The sequence below is a fragment of the Felis catus genome, chromosome B1 (genome assembly GCF_018350175.1).
Source record: "Felis catus isolate Fca126 chromosome B1, F.catus_Fca126_mat1.0, whole genome shotgun sequence".
NCBI classification, from domain to species: domain Eukaryota; kingdom Metazoa; phylum Chordata; class Mammalia; order Carnivora; family Felidae; genus Felis; species Felis catus.
The window spans coordinates 71,161,299-71,179,154 of NC_058371.1; the positions used below are offsets into that span (position 1 = coordinate 71,161,299).

The 17,856-nt window shown below is 35.9% G+C and overlaps 1 pseudogene; it reads right to left on the reverse strand.

Moving 5' to 3' along the window:
- Nucleotides 1-11,316: 11,316 nt before the first annotated feature.
- Nucleotides 11,317-12,187, reverse strand: LOC101090434 (annotated as a pseudogene).
- Between the last annotated feature and the right edge of the window lie 5,669 nt (nt 12,188-17,856).

Sequence of the window (17,856 nt, forward strand, 5' to 3'; positions counted from 1 at the left end):
TGGTTTATTTTTCCTTTGCAATAATCATTTGGATGGCAAAAAATTTTCCTACGCAAACATTCTAGAATGTGAGGTACAAAAGTCATAAAAATAGGACATAATGGTTATGAAGCTACCAGGAAATACATGTTTTATAATTCCATGCAACAGATTAATATATTCATCTATATTTTACAAATATAACATGATTTCTCTATAATGTTTCAAAAAAAACCGTTGTACTCAAATGCTCTGGTGATTAATAAGAGAGGCACAGATTACCATAAATAATATTCTGGGAATATTATTTTTATTCATAAGAAAAATGGCTTGTAACAAAAGAAAAAGGGAGAATGAGATTTATAAGCAGTGGTGTTATCAGTTGGCACACCTCATTTCTTGCATTGCAGATTATATAATCTCTCTCCACCTAGACGAACATGCATTATTATAATGCTATTTTGATGGCAATTTAAATTAAGATACTCTAAACTTGGGAAAATTAAGAACGTTCTCCTTATAGGAGAAATGGAATGTATATACTGAAGCAAGTTGAAATTTACTACATTTTAAATTTGATAACATAAAACTAAAACTATAATCAGAAATTATCAGGAAAACTTAAAATAATCTACAGCCTAAAGTATTTCGGCCCGAATTATCCAAAAACTATATCTGTCCTTTACTGCACTATTTTTTTGAGATGCAAAGTTAAACTTACATTTTGTAACCGTGGTGAAATCTTAAAGTGTTTCTTAGAATGTTTCTTTTGTTTTTTTACTATACTCTTGGTTCTATATTGGACCCCGAATGCTTTAATTGTCATCTCTTAGCAGTCAAGGGACTAAATAAAAGGAATTTTAGGTGAAAGAGGTGATAGTTTTTCCAGGCTCTTGGACAGACATCAAAGGAAGGCTTTATTTTATTCCCTGTGATTTCTTTAGGTTTGGGGAGCCAGAAAGTATCATCAGAGAACAAATTTCCAGTTCAAAATGAAGAAGAAAAAAAAGGTCTCAAACGGAGAAGAAAGTTTTTGAAAGGGGTATTAATAGATCTCCGCACACAAAAACAACTCTGAATGAAAGAAAATGCTTTCACTTTACACAATTGTTTGAAAGTCAAAGAATGCAATGTTTGCAGACAAACATATGGCAAAATCGTACTATTTTCTGTAGTTGTCAATCAAACAATTGTAACAAGGAGAAAGAGTGCCTTGAGGAACTCATGGACTAGCAGCTGCGTGAAGACAAGTACACTTGACTCGAGTTTTGGATGCAGCTTTCTTCCTGGAAGGGTAGCTTTGCTAACGGGGAGGGAGTACATAGAGGAATTGTTAGTTTCACATCGGTGAAGCCTCTTCCCAGCCACTGTCAGCCTGCCGTTCTCATTGTTGCCACCACTAATCATATATGATCATTTTCATTAATATAAGGACATTCATGCAGCCCCTGGGAGGCTCAGTCAGTTAAGCGGGCTGCCTTCGGCTCAGGTCACCATCTCGCCATTCCTGAGTTTGAGCCCAGAGCCTGCGTCAGATCCTCTGTCTCCCTCTCTCTCTCTGCCCCTCCCCTGCTTTCTCTCTCTTTCTCTCTCTCTCTTTCAAAAATAAATAAACATAAAAAAATACATTCATCTCTTCAAGGAGTTGGGTGGGATGATTGAGGTTAGTTGCTGTTCCCCAAAGCTTACTGTTCCTTAAGTCTGACTCAAAGCAAATATACGACAGTAATGGAGGTATATGAATCTCTCAAGAGATCATCAAGTCGAGGTAAACAAACCCATACATAATGGAGGACATGAAGATATGAATTGTAATTACTAACAGTCACGGACATGAGGCCACATTTGTCTGCACTGTTGCATTATTTTCATTTTAAATATAAATGCTATTGAATATTTTCTTCTCCGACGAATGGAAAGAAATGAGTCCAATTTCTTACCCTGTGAAGGTTATCTATACAGAAATTAGAGACACTCCGTGTTTTCAGATCATTCTATTCCACATGTTTTCAGATGGTTCTATTCCACAACGTCCTATTCGGCAGAGATGTGTAGAGCAGGCAACAAACCACATGGCACAGGCACTGAAAAAAATCACAGTGCGGTGTAGCCAATCACAGCAGGCTCATAGCAGAGTTACACCATATTAGGTGGTGTTGTCAACACCCGTCCTCTTGAGGTATCTATGGGTTCCCAGAGGCTCCCTTTTCAGTAGCCAGCTCCAATTCTCTGCTTCTGCAAAATCATTGCTTTCTGTGCCTTTTGTGGCTTTTCATTTATTTCTGCCAAAGCAGTATTAGTCAAATAACCAAAGCAGAAAATGAATTTATTAGGTAGCTTATAAAAGAAGCAAAAGAAGTAAAGTAACAGAAATCAGGGCTGCCGGCCTTAACTGGTAGGGTGGCTGTGCTGTCCTGGAACTATGAAGACATTTTGAGGCGTCCCCATGTCTATGCATTGCTTGCTGAGGATTCAGCATCTGGACTACAGCATTTTTTTTTTTTTTTTTTTTTTTTTTTTGCTGAACCTCGCTTCACTGGCATTATTACACCAGAAAACCATTGGTTTAAAATTGAAAATTATAGTATCCCGCTGTTTAAAAGTCCTCAGGGCGACTGGGTGGCTCAGTGGATTAAACGTTTGTGACTCGATTTCAGCTCAGGTCATGATCTCACGGTCATGAGATTGAGCCCCACGTCAGGCTCCGCGCTGATTGTGAAGCCTGCTTGAGATTCCCTTTCTCTCTCTCTCTCTCTGCCTCTCCCCTGCTCACAATTTTTTTTCTCCCTCTCTCTCAAAATAAATAAATAAAACACTAAAAAAATATTATAAAAGTTCTCAATTTTTCCATCCTTTACTTTATAATCCTCCCTACTTACTAGATTGCTCACCCTACCAAGAACTCGTGTGTATTTATTAAAAACTTTGAGCCTTATTCCAATTCTTTCCCTTATGGCTTTTCATTTCTTATCTCGTGGATTTCCTTATTCTTTTTCTGAAAACACATACATACATACATACATACTTAAACATAAGTATTTTCTTCTCCCAAAAGAACTTTCTTCTTTGCTAAATTGTATGGTTCTCCTCATCATATAATGAGATGATAGTATAGGGTTGCTATCTCCCCACATTTGGGGACTGTGTGTGGCCTAAAAGTACCTGGTATAACAAGGGGTGACGGGCATCGTTTTTGTTTTTTTGATTTTTCATAGTAATGGTCATTTATTCCTACTTCTGTTTATAAAGCTAAGCTTCTCTAAACTATTCGTATCCAGGAGTTTGTCAGCAATGAAAACATCTATACTTAAATATTTAAAATATTTTTTTTCACTATTAACATGTGGAAAATTAAAAGCATATGAGTTTGAGAACAACAATAATTATAAACGTATAATATTAAATATTTCATGTAAACAGTTTGTAATAGGAAAGCACTTATTAATTGCTTATCCATATATGATATGAAGCTAGGAGAAAGTTAAAAACAAGTTGACTAATGTGATCTGGGCCCAATTAATCTGTGAATGATTAGCGCACTTGCTTTGAGCATGGTGCTAATGAGGTGCATATCACAGGCTTTATCTCCTCCTGGGCTGGTTAGGTTGGCTCTCCACCATCACAGCGTATTTCACTTCTAACTTTCATAAAGAGCTCTTACACATATGTCACTGGTCATAAGGACAAACACATTAGAGAATAGAGATGAACATTGCCAAAGTTATCAACTCAACTGGAAAAACAAAGCATGCACTCTTATATGGAGAGGTCAATAATCTTGATTCAGTTTCCCTTCTACTGGCATTGCCATTGTTAAAAATGAACAAAACCAGTACATGTAGAGTGCTTGATAAAATGTAAACAGTGTCTTCACATATGCTGTAACATTTTATATAAACATGAAAAGATACTTAAACACTGTAATCCATCCTTTCCATTTACACGCTGATAGGGCATTGAAAAGTAGAAGATAATTTGAAACATGAACTTCAAAAAGGGGCTCTTTAAAACAGTTGCATATAATTTAGTTATTACCTCACTGTTCAAATATGTTTTGCATATAAAACTGAGTCATACTTGATGCTTCAGTTTCTTTTTTTAATTTTTGTGTCAATGTCCAAAATTGTTCTGGCCACACCTTTCTTAAAGCACAGCATACTACAGTTACTGGGTTTGTTCATTTTTAAAGAAAAAAAATCAATAAGTGAATGTGTGAATTCGAGCACAAGATATATTTCAGAGGTTAAAAGCTAGTTATCTTTAAATTTCTCTGTCAAATGATTATTTTTTTGCATTTGCATGAACCACTCTCCTAAATTTTCTATATTCTAGCATAACTTGACTAAGAAGATTGTGTGGGTCTTTAAGAATAGTATTATAAAGGGGAGCCTGGGTGGCTCAGTTGGTTAAGCATCTGACTCTTGATTTTGGCTCAGGTCATGATCTCACTGTTCATGAGATCAAGCCCTGTGTCATACTTTGTGCTGACAGCCCAGAGCCTGCTTGGGATTGATCACTCCTATAACAATTACATAGTTTTCAAAGAAAATATAGTGGCAATATGGATGCTCAACCAACTGAGCCACCTAGGTGCCCCTCAACTGTCATTTTAATAACATGGCTGGATATAACAGGAATAGGAATCACACAAGACCCTGACACCAGCACTTATTAAGCAGCTCAGCATGGATAGTATCAAGTTTAATAAGAAAACACAAATATCTATGCAGAATGAAGGCCTTTTGACACAATTTTGAGATTCCAGAGTACCAGCAAAGGACACTTGCTCTCTTCTCTCTATCACTTTGAGACTTTGCACTAGTTCCTGGGCATATTTCTTGAAAGGTTTTCATTTTCTTTTCTTTCTTGCATTATTTTTTGAGGACATGTGTAAATAGTTAGGGCCCCAACAAAATAACATTTGAGAAAAATACTGGATTGGTTAATCATTTTCCTCTTTCTTATATGTTGAAAATAAACATTATGAAGGTCACAAGGGGACTTGATTTCCTCTAGGAAGTCATACTTTGTTTAGAATGTGTCTCTCTGATTCCCCATGTATGGTCATCTTGTGTTCATTACCTGAGTCCAACAGATCAATTTCAGCCAAAGCAGCACTTTCATAGTTATGAGGTCAAAAAGCAAAATTGCAAAGGTAAGAACAATTTATGTACTAAATTTGCAGTTCTCAAGGAAGTTGAGGGTGAATGTGTAACTTGCAAAAAAATCTGTTGGTATTTAATATCTGTCACGAGGATTACGTCACTAGCCACATAAAAACCAAAAACAAACAAAAAAAAATGCTGAAAAAAACATCAGCACTTACTTCCAACTTTAGGAGTTACATTAATACCATGGTGGAAGGTGAGACATCTACATTTAAATATCACTCTGTAAAATATGGTTTTACTTAAAACAATTGGCTGTTCTAAATCCCACTCCTATTTTATCCCAAGCATTTTTATGCATTTATAAAAAGTGAAGGGATAGTGGGAAATGAGTTGGCTTCATTAGCGAAAGAAGACTTTTAAACATTTAAAAGATACAACTTTTATGGTATCGTATGATGCCTCAGATAGAGAAAAGCAGTTAGTTCCAATAATTGCTTGATATTTTAATCCAAGTTACCAAGTCAAATCTTTGAAAATTTGAGTGGTATATTGAGGTAGGGATTCAACATTGAACATTAATTTTTGTTAATGTTTATTTTTGAGAGAGAGAGCACACTAGTCAGAGAGGGTGTGGAGAAAGGGAGACAGAGGATCTAAAGCAGACACTGTGCTGTCAGCACGGAGCCCAAAGAGCAGCTCGAACCCATGAACCATGAGATCGTGACCTGAGCCAAAGTTGGACTCTTAACAGACTGAGATGCCCAGGCACCTTTGAATATTAATGTTTTATTTGCAATGATAATGATAAGAATACTAATTTCCTGAGAGCACAGCATCATGACATAAACATTATTCTTGCTGAACTAAGAAAGCTTTAGAATAGAAATGGAATTAGTGGGGTACACATAAAGGTAATAATTTTGTCCATCCAGACTGCAGTACTCTATCAATCTAAATATAAACTGGTTGCTAAAATTGACTAACATTCCTAAAAATACACAGCTATAGCAAACAAACTACAAGAAATAGGCGATGAAGCTATTATTAACACAAAAATGACTTGCCGTTGCAGTAAATGTCATCTTTCTCTGCTACTTATTATCAATTAAATTTTAGAAGTGGTTTTCGCTTATAATTATCGAAAAGAAAGCTTTCAAAAAGAAACATATTACAATGTATATCTCCAAAAACTATGTGTAAAACTAAGAAAGAAACGGTCATGAAGAAAGGCCAACTGCAAATAAAGTCATGAGACACACTGAATTTGTAGCTGAAATACAAATTTCGTGGGTGGATTGAAGAATAGTCTGCTTGCAGACCAAAATAACTTTAAACATTAGAATATTGGGTTAAGCGGCGCCTGGGTGGCTCAGTTGGTTGAGCCTTCGACTTCGGCTCAGGTCATGATCTCACTGTTCGTGGGTTTGAGCCCCGCATCGGGCTCTGTGCTGACAGCTCAGCGCCTGGAGCCTGCTTCGGATTCTGTGTCTCATTCTCTCTCTCCCCTCCGCCACTTGTGCTCTGTCTCTCTCTGTCTCTCAAAAAGAAATAAATGTGAAAAAAAAAAAAAAGAATATTGGGTTAATATCTGCCAGACAACAAAGGGATAAAAATATCAAAGGACAGTCAAAAAGTATGGGTGATGGTATAAAACAGAAGTGTCGTCGTCTCTAAATTAGGAGACCCAGCACCAAAGCTAGAGTGGCAGGAAAGAAAATATTTAAGGAAATAGACTCATGGAACATAGACTCAGAGTTTCTCCTATTAAAGGAAATTTAATTCAGATTGAAAAGCTCCCTATGCTGCCATACAAAGTAGGTTTTTAAATTGCTATGTATAGACACATTATATTTAAACTAAAGACTGAAAAGATAAAATCTTCCTTAAAGAAAAGCCCAACCACCCATCAGGAAACAAGATACAAGTGTATTTCAATTTTCTCATTAGCAATAGTTGAGTAAATAGGAGAATAGTATTTTCACAGTACTGAAGGGAAAGAAAGTCAAGTCAAGGTATTATTTTAATCCTGTGCAACTACCAGTTAAAAGTGAAAACAAAACAAAACAAAACTTTAGCATACAGCGTCTCAGAAATTTTAAATCCGTGTGAAGACTCTCTTGGAAAACGATCTTGGGTGAGGTAGGCCACTAAGAAAAATAAGTCCTGAATTCTTCAAGATAAATAGATATGTAAGCTATGCCAGCTGTTTGGTTTCCAACACTATTCTATCGTGAAATACATCAAGTGCGGGGCGCCTGGGTGGCTCAGTCGGTTAAGCGTCCGACTTCAGCCAGGTCATGATCTCGCAGTCCGTGAGTTCAAGCCCCACATCAGGCTCTGTGCTGACAGCTCAGAGACTGGAGCCTGTTTCAGATTCTGCGTCTCCCTCTCTCTCTGCCCCTCCCCCATTCATGCTCTGTCTCTCTCTGTCTCAAAAATAAATAAACGTTAAAAAAAAAAATTAAAAAAAAAAAAAAGAAATACATCAAGTGCAGTGTCTTTTCTTGATTAAAACCCGACTGACACATAGGTCAAAAAACAAAAGCAAAATCCAAAACAATAGATCCAGGAGATATAAAGATGAAACATATTTTCATTTTTCATATGAAAAATATTAACCTTACAATGCTATTTCAAAAAAAGCAAAAAACCTACAGAATTTGGGTGAAGAAAATTCCCTGTATAGTCAAAAATATTTCTTTTATGTAATGATAGAGGGAGTGAGTAAAAGGTAAGTAAAAATATTGAAAAGTTAATAACAGAAAGATAGTTCTAAAGATGGCTTATTGTCTGTATCATAAAAAACTATCAGATGTAATTTGTGTAAAGGGAAATTTATGAAACCCTTTAGACTTGAATGAAAACAAAACTACTATATGCCAAAATCTGACAGATACAAAAAAAGCAGTACATACAGGGAAATTTGTAACTGAAAATACATACATTAAAATAACAGCCATTGGGGTGCCTGGGTGGCTCGGTCGGTTGGGCAGCCGACTTCGGCTCAGGTCATGATCTCGCGGTCCATGGGTTCGAGCCCCGCGTGGGGCTCTGTGCTGACAGCTGGGAGCCTGGAGCCTGTTTCGGATCCGTGTCTCCCTCTCTCTCTGCCCCTCCCCTGTCCATGCTCTGTCTCTCTCTGTCTCAAAAATAAATAAAATGTTAAAAAAATTAAAAAAAAAAAAAACAGCCAGTAACTGAAACAACTGAAACTGAGTGGTCCTATTAGAAGAAAATAGAAGAAAATTAAAAAAAAAAAAAAGATAGACATAAGTGAATAAATACATTAAAAACACACAATGAGCCTGCTTCAGATTCTGTGTCTCCCTGTCTCGGCTCCTCCCCTGCTTGAGCTTTGTCTCTGTCTCTGTCTCTCTGTCTCTCTCTCAAAAGTAAATAAACATTTAAAAAATTAAAATAAATAAGTAAATAAACACATGCATACATACATATATACATACATACATACATACGTAAAGGGGGCGCCTGGGTGGCTCAGTCAGTTAAGTATCTGACTTTAGCTCAGGTCATGATCTCACAGTTCGTGGATTCAAGCCTCATGTTGGACTCTGTGCTGACAGCTCAGAGCCTGGAGCCTGTCTCCCTCTCTCTCTTCTCTTTTGCTCATTCTAAACATTAAACAAAATAAAAATAAAAAAGAGCACACAGATTGTTAAAAATGCAGAAACTATCTCAGAACTTAAAAACCTGACATTGATGAGAAATAGGGTAGGGAGAGGAAAGTAGAATCATTTTAATTACAATATGAACTTAATCCTGTTAATATTTGTTTCCTTCTTTAATATATATTCATATAGACATATATATGCCAAATATATTTTCGTAAGCATGTATACATTTAAAATTCCAAACACACAATAGACATTAAAGAAAAAAAAATAGTATACAAAATTTATTCACTATATAGTTGAATAAAGCATAAATATAAACATTTCAAAAAACATAAAATGTAAAATCAGCATAAGAAAAAATAGAACACCAGTAGCCAGTAAGGTAATTAAAATAGGAATAGAAGGTTGGAATATGCAATTATTAAGCTTGAGTTAATAAATATGAAGATTTTTTTAAATACAGAAAATATGCATAATAATAGAGCTATTTGCCTTGTTCCTTGTCTTAAATGTAATGAGTCCTTTAGTCTGCAAATGAATTGTGGTGTTTCCTGTAGGTTTTTGGTATAAAATCTGTTCTGAGAAATATAGTAGTATAGGCCCTGACAAACATAATCAGATAAGAAAGTGGAAATTGAGAATGAGAATGAAAAAGAAATGTATTTGTAAGTGATGTATCACAGATTCATAAACAGGCTAATAAAGCAATAAGAGACTTTGGTCAAGTTTCTAAATTCATGAATCATTCACACAAATTGACAATACAACCAATAATCATAGAGAAAAAAAACAGAATACGATGCTATTTCCATAACAAAAATAATTGTGTAGACTCTAACATACAAGATGTTGATGGAGAAAAACATTAAACTCTTTGAAAGAATAAAAAAGTAGACTCAGAATAAATGGAGAGAAAATATGCAGTAACAGCCTGAAACAGGCAAGTATTTGCTTATAATGCTTACTTAACAATTCATTGTGTTTTAAATTTTTTGTTTTACTATTTTCCTTTTTTTATTTTTTATTTTTTTTATTTTAGAGGTAGAGAGGGGCAGAGGGAAAGAAAGAGAGAGAGAGAATGAACCTTAAGCAAGCTCTGAGCTCAGTGCAGAGCCCGATGCAAGGCTGGATACCCTGACCTGGGATCATAACCTGAGCCAGAATCAAGAGTCAGACACTCAACCAACTGAGCCCCTCAGGTGCCTCAATTTGTTGTTATTTTTATTCAAACTCAAATTTTGTCCTTAAAGTTTTGTTCTGTCATCAAATTTCAATTTATGGGCATAACTAATTTTCAACAATACGCTTAGAAAAAGACTTGGTACTATAGATCGTAAGATGATTTCAATATAATTTTTATTTTCATTCGTTTCTATAGTTCTTAATTGTAGCTATACAGGTTCATATTCACAACTTTCTAGAAAGGAGAAGTTGACCATGGCATTTAAAAGTACTGATTATACTCAGTTTCCTTGACCAGATCAATAGAATTTATTAGTTTTGGTGAAGAGTGGGCTAATCAAAAAAGTAACAGGTCAGTTTTTTCCCCATTCACGTGTCATTGTATTATACTCGTTATTATTAGTTGTGGCCCACTGCTCTGATTCACCTTCATCCTGTGGTCAAGTATGACCATTTCTAAATTTGTCCTGAAATACTTGCACAAAGACAAATTTGTCCCACCTGGTATTTGTGGTCTTTATTTTTCTTCCATGTGATTTACTTTGAACCTATTTCTTCTGAACTTAACCCTGTTTATCCTTGTTTCCATCTCTAATATGTATTCATGTAGAAGTGTTAGGCCCAAGCCATTAGAACTCAGGTTTACCCACAGAAATGTGAAGTCAAAGAGCTGTTTAAATACAGCGCAATTATTTACCTATAACATATGTAGGGACAATAAATGTTATGCAAAAGAAACAGGACTCCTGGGTGTTTCAGTAGGTTAAGCCTCTGACTTTTGATTTCAGCTCAGGTCATGATATTGTGGTTCATAAGATTGAGTCTTGCCATTGGTCTCTTCACTGACAGCACAAAGCCTGCTTGGGATCCTCTCTCTCTCCCTCTGTCTCTGTCTCTCCCCCACTTGTACATGCATTCTCTCTCTCTCTCTTTCTCCCAAAATAAATAAATAAACTTAAAAAAAGTATTATGCAAGAGATTAACTGGTCAATGACAATTTTTGTCAAATGTCAAGATCCCAAAAGAAATGTATCAAATTATAATATTATATAATTTTAAATATGACAGATGTCTCCATATAAGCATAGTATCTATACTACTTACAAGTTCTGTTAATTGCAGATTCGAGACTACAATAAAGTGTATGACATTCTTTTTTCAAGATTGAACACTAAATACATAAGGAATGTGGAGGTGTTGTGAACTGCCTCCATTTTTCCCCTGAAATGTATCCCCATATTATTAACTTGAAATTCTCATCTTTAAATGCGTATTTTTCGAGGATGGCTATAGAAGGAGTATCTCCAGAAATTTACTGTCTAATGCCTGTCTGTGGTTTCTGTATTTTTAAGACTGTTTTTTTTTTTCATTTTTAATGGATCAGTTATTTAATTAGGCTCCTTGTAAGAAATTTAGAACACCAATTTCTGACGATAAACTCCATTTGTGAGAGCGGAGTTAGCCCTGAAGTTGAGGAACAGCTTTAGTTTTGGCAGAATTTGTGAGTCCACGGCTCTCTGATCAACTTTGCACTGCTCTGTAATCTCCTATTTCTCTTTCTCCATGTCGAAGATCTCTGTCTGGGTGTGTGCAGCTTCTTCCTTTTGAAGTGAGCATCAGAGAGACATTTTGGGATTTTCCAACTGTTGATACCAATTTTGGTGGAAGTGGCAATCACCAATTTCTGGTGTGTTCTACACAGAGGAACTCGATTAAGAGCCAGAGGACCAGTCACAAGTAGCAAACCACTGCTCCATTGCTTAAGGAAAACCACCCTCTTGCCTTTGTGGCTTCCAGGGAGGATGGTAAAAATGATCCCAGGAGTGATGTTAGCTTCCAGTTTTCTCACCTGCTGCCTGACAGGTTTTTTGCTGTGACTCAACAGCTTCTGAGCATACCTTCCGTAAGATAACGCCCAGGCATTTTGTGAAGTTTAACCACTTTGCTGCCACCATTCTCGTCACCACGAAGTAACTTTGTGAGAGTAGCAAGAACCTTCTCCTTTTTCTTTCCAAGCCTGAATTTAGGTGCTGAATACTTCCCCTTGTACATGGCCTTTCTCGAATACGTAGAAGATCGGGAATATCTGCCACCTCCTCTGACTAGGACAGGGTTTTGGCTGCAGTGGGCCTTCCCCTTCTCTGGCGTTTTAGCCTTGAGGTTACCCTTCTTAACCTCGCCACCAACATCAGGCTTCTTGGCTTCAGGTTTCTTCTCCTTAGTATCTGGTTTGTCAGCTTTATCACTTGCCACCTTGCAAGATGGGAAAGAACTTGAGACCATGTCTTTTAACTGGTCAGCACTATAGGAATGTCTGCAAGATCTGGACCAGTGACAACTGAAGACAATAAAAGGCTATATGGGAAAGCCAAAGACCAAAGACCAAAGACCAACCTCATCTTTGCAGGTTAGCCTGTACGTACCGTATCAGCATCTTATTAGTAAACGACCCCCAAACCGTAAGATACGTGGATTTAATCTAATTTTCTCTGAGTTGCTACACAGAAGTACTTCACAGAGTGAAATTAGACACTTCATGGGATATTTAAAACGTGGAGTAAGTACACTTGTCGTTAAATCAATCAGCACCTGCTGTTACACACAGCTTGGTTGCCTAATAATAAATTAATTAAATTTGAATGTAAGACGCCTTCATCTTTCTGCACATTTATATGCTGAGAGTGTCAAGCCTGAGTGTGAATTCCAAAGGAAATACTGTCATATATATTTTTTTCAGAGAATCAAAAACTGCTTTTCCCATTCCTACTGTAAGCTGCTTTGAACACCATTCCCAACGAATGTGCCAATTTGGTGAAGGGTGTGAGCCAAGGCTTGCTGATTTCAAAGCCAGTTTGCATCACTGCAAATATTTCATTTCTGGTTTTTTGCACGCAGGATCAAAATGATGAAAGATGACTGCTTCTCTTATGATCTAGAAAAGGCTTATTTTGGGGTCAAGAATCACTGACGACTTTACCAAATGTTTTCTTTCCCCGTTGTGTTTTCACTTACTCACTCACTCACTCACTTACTCACTTGGAGACCTTGACTTCACTCTTATCAATCATTGCATGTACCTATCTCTACTCAGCTGGTAGTTTTGGAGACCAGAGCTGTAGTATAGGAGCCAGGAGCTGGCAAGGACTGTTGGGGGCTGGAGTTCAGAACAGGTCTCCAGTCTCAGGAAAGAATTCGAAGCAGAACACCAAGGAAAAAGCATAGTCGTAAGAATCAGACAATTATTATGCAGAAACAAAGATATTTAAGCAAAAACTATAGCCCAAATATATGAGCAACATAGACTTAGACCAACAAAAATTTGTTCCCTGATGAGGTGTAAACCTACTGATAGCTGAATGTCTGGAAATCCTGGTGCCAGTCCTGGACTTTACTTCATTCCTGTCCAACTATGGGCCCTCATAAAATTTCTAGAATCCTGAATTATCTAGAGTTTCCAATTAATAATTTGGAAGTCAAATCTACAATTCCCTTTATTAAAGCAAACTGGAATAATATTATTTTAAGCAAAAGAACACTGGGGCTTTAGGGAGTTCTGATTCAAGATAGTGACATAGGAAGATCCTGAACTCACCTTCTCCATGAACACACCAAATCTACACCCATTTATGGAACAATTCCTCTTGAAGAGGAAAAAAAAAACACTGAAGTTTTAGATAATGTAACAGAGAAAAAATAGTATCTAAACAATCTAAGCTACCTTATCTTCCTTGCAAACAAGCAAACAAACAAACAAAAAAAACAAACAAAAAAACTCTGATGATGAAAGAAATAAACTCATTTGGCTTGATCTCTACCCATCAATCAAAACATAAAACAACTGTACAAACCTAATGTTCATAACATACAAATTGTCATCTTACCAAAGTTATATTCTCAACCTTTCTGTCCTTCCTTATACTGTCTTCATTCAAGACATTCAGAGACCACAATTCTTTCCAACCAAGTAAACCATGTCTACATTTCTCTAACCCCATCCCCTTTAAACTCCAATTACTTTAAGTCTAACCAGCTTCTGTCATCTCCTGCCTCAAGCTGCCTCACAATGGCAGCGTATATAATGCATCTATTTCTGACATGTTTATTATGCAAAAAAAAATACATTAGTACATTTTTCATAATTAGCTGAGTTTTTATTGCAGTGTCCAAATGGGCCTTCCTATGAAATTTATTCTTTGCTTGGCCACCTATGTAAGATTACAATATGGGTCAAATGATAAATTGCATAGTATGAATTCCACTGTCTCTGTCATGATCCATTGGTTTGGATTGGTTTCTTTCTTCAAACTGTAGTTATTATTTAACATAATAATACAATTCCGTTGGCAACATACAAAGGATTAAATATGCAAAAACAAGGAACAAGGGAAGGAAGGAAGAAGGGTTAGAGGGAGAAAGGGAGGGAGGTAGAGAAAAAGAAGGACTTGCATGAACTTTTTAGACTATCCATCCACTTTCAAACTGGATGGCAGTAGGGAAGATTAATCGAAGAAGAAACAGAAAGCTAAAGTTGAAAGAGAAGAGATCCCTTTTTCCTATTGTTTCTTAGAGTTTTTAGAATTAGGAGATAAATAGAAGGTACTTTAAAAATGATTATAGATACATGGATTTGGTTCTTGGTCCTCCAGTGCATGAGTCACTGGTGACTCCATCTCAGGATTTCTCAACCTTGGCACTATTGATATTTTGGTCTGAACAATTTCTTGCGCATTGTAAATGTTTAGCCACACTCTTGGCTTCTACTCACTAGATGTCAACAATACCCTTAAATTGTGACAACCAAAAATGTTTTCAGACTTTGCCAAATGTCTTCAGAGGGGCAAAATTGAACTCCATGGAAAATAACTGCTTCATGCGATGGCAAGTGTTAGAGAAGGCTATGACTTCAGCCCATTGTTCAGATGAGCAGTTTGCCATCCTGATATGTATATATATACATATCTCCAAAATATAATATCTATTATAATATATGCATATTATATATATATACACAACATATGTGCAATATATGCAATATATATTATGCATATATACAATATATGCGATATATATACACATATATATGTATATATACACACATATATATATGTATATATATACATATATATAAAATCCTTAAACTCTCTCTCCACAGATTTTCATGTAATTGCTCTGTGTTGTAGCCTGGAAGGACGTATTAAGTACTTTAAAACTCTAAGAGTCTAACATATACCCAGGGTTTAAACCCTGGCTTGGAGATAATTTGGCTGGCCTTAACATGAGACCTCAAGCTAATGAAGAGACCGTATTTCTGTCCTCTAAAATCCTCTAAATTTTGGAGCATTATATTCACAGCACATGCTTCATTCTCATGAATTTATGCATTGAATATCTTGTGTCAGCACAAAATAAATCACTGAAATCTATAAAAGTCTCCAAAACATCAGACATTCAGTATACTTTGCGTGGAAGGATATCTTGAATTAAATTTACTGATGCATTAAGTATTAAGCAAAATTGCCTATATGGAACAAAACTTTCCTTACTACTTGTACAGGACCTCATCTTATCTAGTGTTAGGCAAGACAGGAAATCAACTTCCTAAGCCATGTTTAATGGTGCAGTTGGGTGGGATGAACAATACATTTGAATATAATGGAATTGACAATTTACATTTTGTTTAAAAGACCCCAACTGCATTTCCTTGACAGATGTTCAAACCATTGTTTAAAGGGCAATAAAAAGAAGTAAACAGAAACTCAAAGGCTAATTATTTATTTTATATCTACATATTTTTAAAATAATTATTTGAAATCAATGTGGTCTGTGAATTTAAATTGCCAATTCACATATTGAATTCATTTCTCCATTTCATTGGATAAAAATTTGACCCTCTCCCCATTTATAAAAAAAATGTTTGTTTATTTTTGAGAGAGAGAGAGAGAGAGAGAGAGAGAGAGTGCAGGGGAGGGGCAGAGAGAGAAGAGAGAGATTGAATGAATCCCAAGCAGGCTCTATGCTGACAGTGTAGAGCCTGATGTAGGGTTCAAACACACAAAGCAGGAAATCATGACCTGAGCCAAAATCAAGAGTCAGATGCTTAACTGACTGAGCCACCCAGGCGCCCCAACCCTTCCCCCATTTTTTATCTACCGACCCTAATTTTGGTGACCTATATGTATTGATACTTTATTTCCTAACATATTTTCAGCCTCTGCTCTAAATCTCCTCTGAAGTTCTTTGTTTTCCTTTCTTATTACTCCTTATTTGGATGATCAACCAAAATTTATCAGCAGCTAAAAGCCTCAAACTCCTTAAAATATCAATAGCCTAAAGAGATATTTCAAAAAATATGACAATGTTTAAGTGTAATGTCAATCTTCTGAAAAAAATAATGTTTATTTAATGAAGATTCCTTTAACAGTAATAATGTTTCAAGGTTATTAATAAAAACTAAGTGCATTTTAAAGTATAATATACGTTTTAAAAACCTTTAGCATTCTTTTTATGTGAAACATATAATCTGAAAATTAGCAATGAGAGTACCCAGTCCAGATGTTTGACACCTAACGTGTAGTGTTCCAGAAGATTTTATTGATATCACTCTCAGATTACCACCATAGAAGTGCTAAATTAGTGGTGTTGAATCAAAGAATTGATCACAAAGTACACATCCATTCTTAATATTTGCATATTTGCGAGTCCCACTGTAATAGCACATGTGAGATTCTGTCACATCTTTATCATTAAAGAATCGTGAAGATTGGGGCATCTGGGTGGCTCAGTCAGTTAAGCGTCCGACTTCAGTTCAGATCATGATCTCATGATTTGTGAGTTTAAGCCCCGCCTCAGGCTCTGTGCTGAGCTCAGAGCCTGAAACCTGCTTCGGATTCTGTCTCTCTCTCTCTCTCTCTCTCTGCCCCTCCCCACTCAAACTCTGTCTCTCTCTCTCTCTCTCTCTCTCTCTCAAAAATAAATAAACATTAAAAAAAAAAGAATCATGAAGATTGATTTCAGCTGAAAGTTTGTTTATAAAAAAATCATGTTTGAAGTCCACATTTGGTTGATAGAAATTAAATACAAGTTTTAAATATAAATAAAAATATCTCAATTCTGTACAATGTTAGTAAGTGGAAATTCTGTCAGTTTTTACTGATATTAAAAAAAAGTCTATAAAACTTTATTGATAATTATTATTCATTTTAATCTCCCATTTTCTCAATTCCAGTAATATTAACTTGAACTACATAACTTGAATCTTTTTTTAAATTATTTTTTCTAGTGTTATATTAGTTTCAGGTGTACGGTGTAGTGATTCAACAATTCCATACATCACCTAGTGCTCATCATGACAAGTGTACTCATTAGTCCCCATCACCTGTTTAACCCAACCCCACCTCTGGTTAAATCTTTATTACAATATTCTTTAGTAACGTAGTATAACGTTTGCCGTTGTTTTATAGTTTCAGTTTGAAGCCCCGTAGAAGTAGATGACTTCCGAAATTTGAATGGATATACAGTTGTACAAAGAAAAAATAAGTAGAAATCAACCCCAATCTTGAAGATCTACTAAGTAATATTAAGTATAACTATATTGATTCTTATGATTTGTTACTTACATAATGTAATATATGTTTCCTTGTTAATATTTAGTTTTATTGTAAGCAAAACAAGCATAATTTGGTTTCAATAATTTCTTTTTTTTATTTTTTTTAATGTTTTTATTTGAAAGAGACAGTGAGTGAGTGAGTGAGTGGGGGAAGAGCAGAGAGAGACGGAGATAGAATAGGAAGCAGCCTCCAGGCTCCAAGCTGTCAGCACAGAGCCTGATGCAGGTCTCAAACCCACAAACCGTGAGACCATGATCTGAGCCAAAGTCAGACACTTAGCTGACTGAGACACCCAGTCACGCTGTCAACAGTTTCAATTAATCTTGCAAAGTTAATTATTGTGTA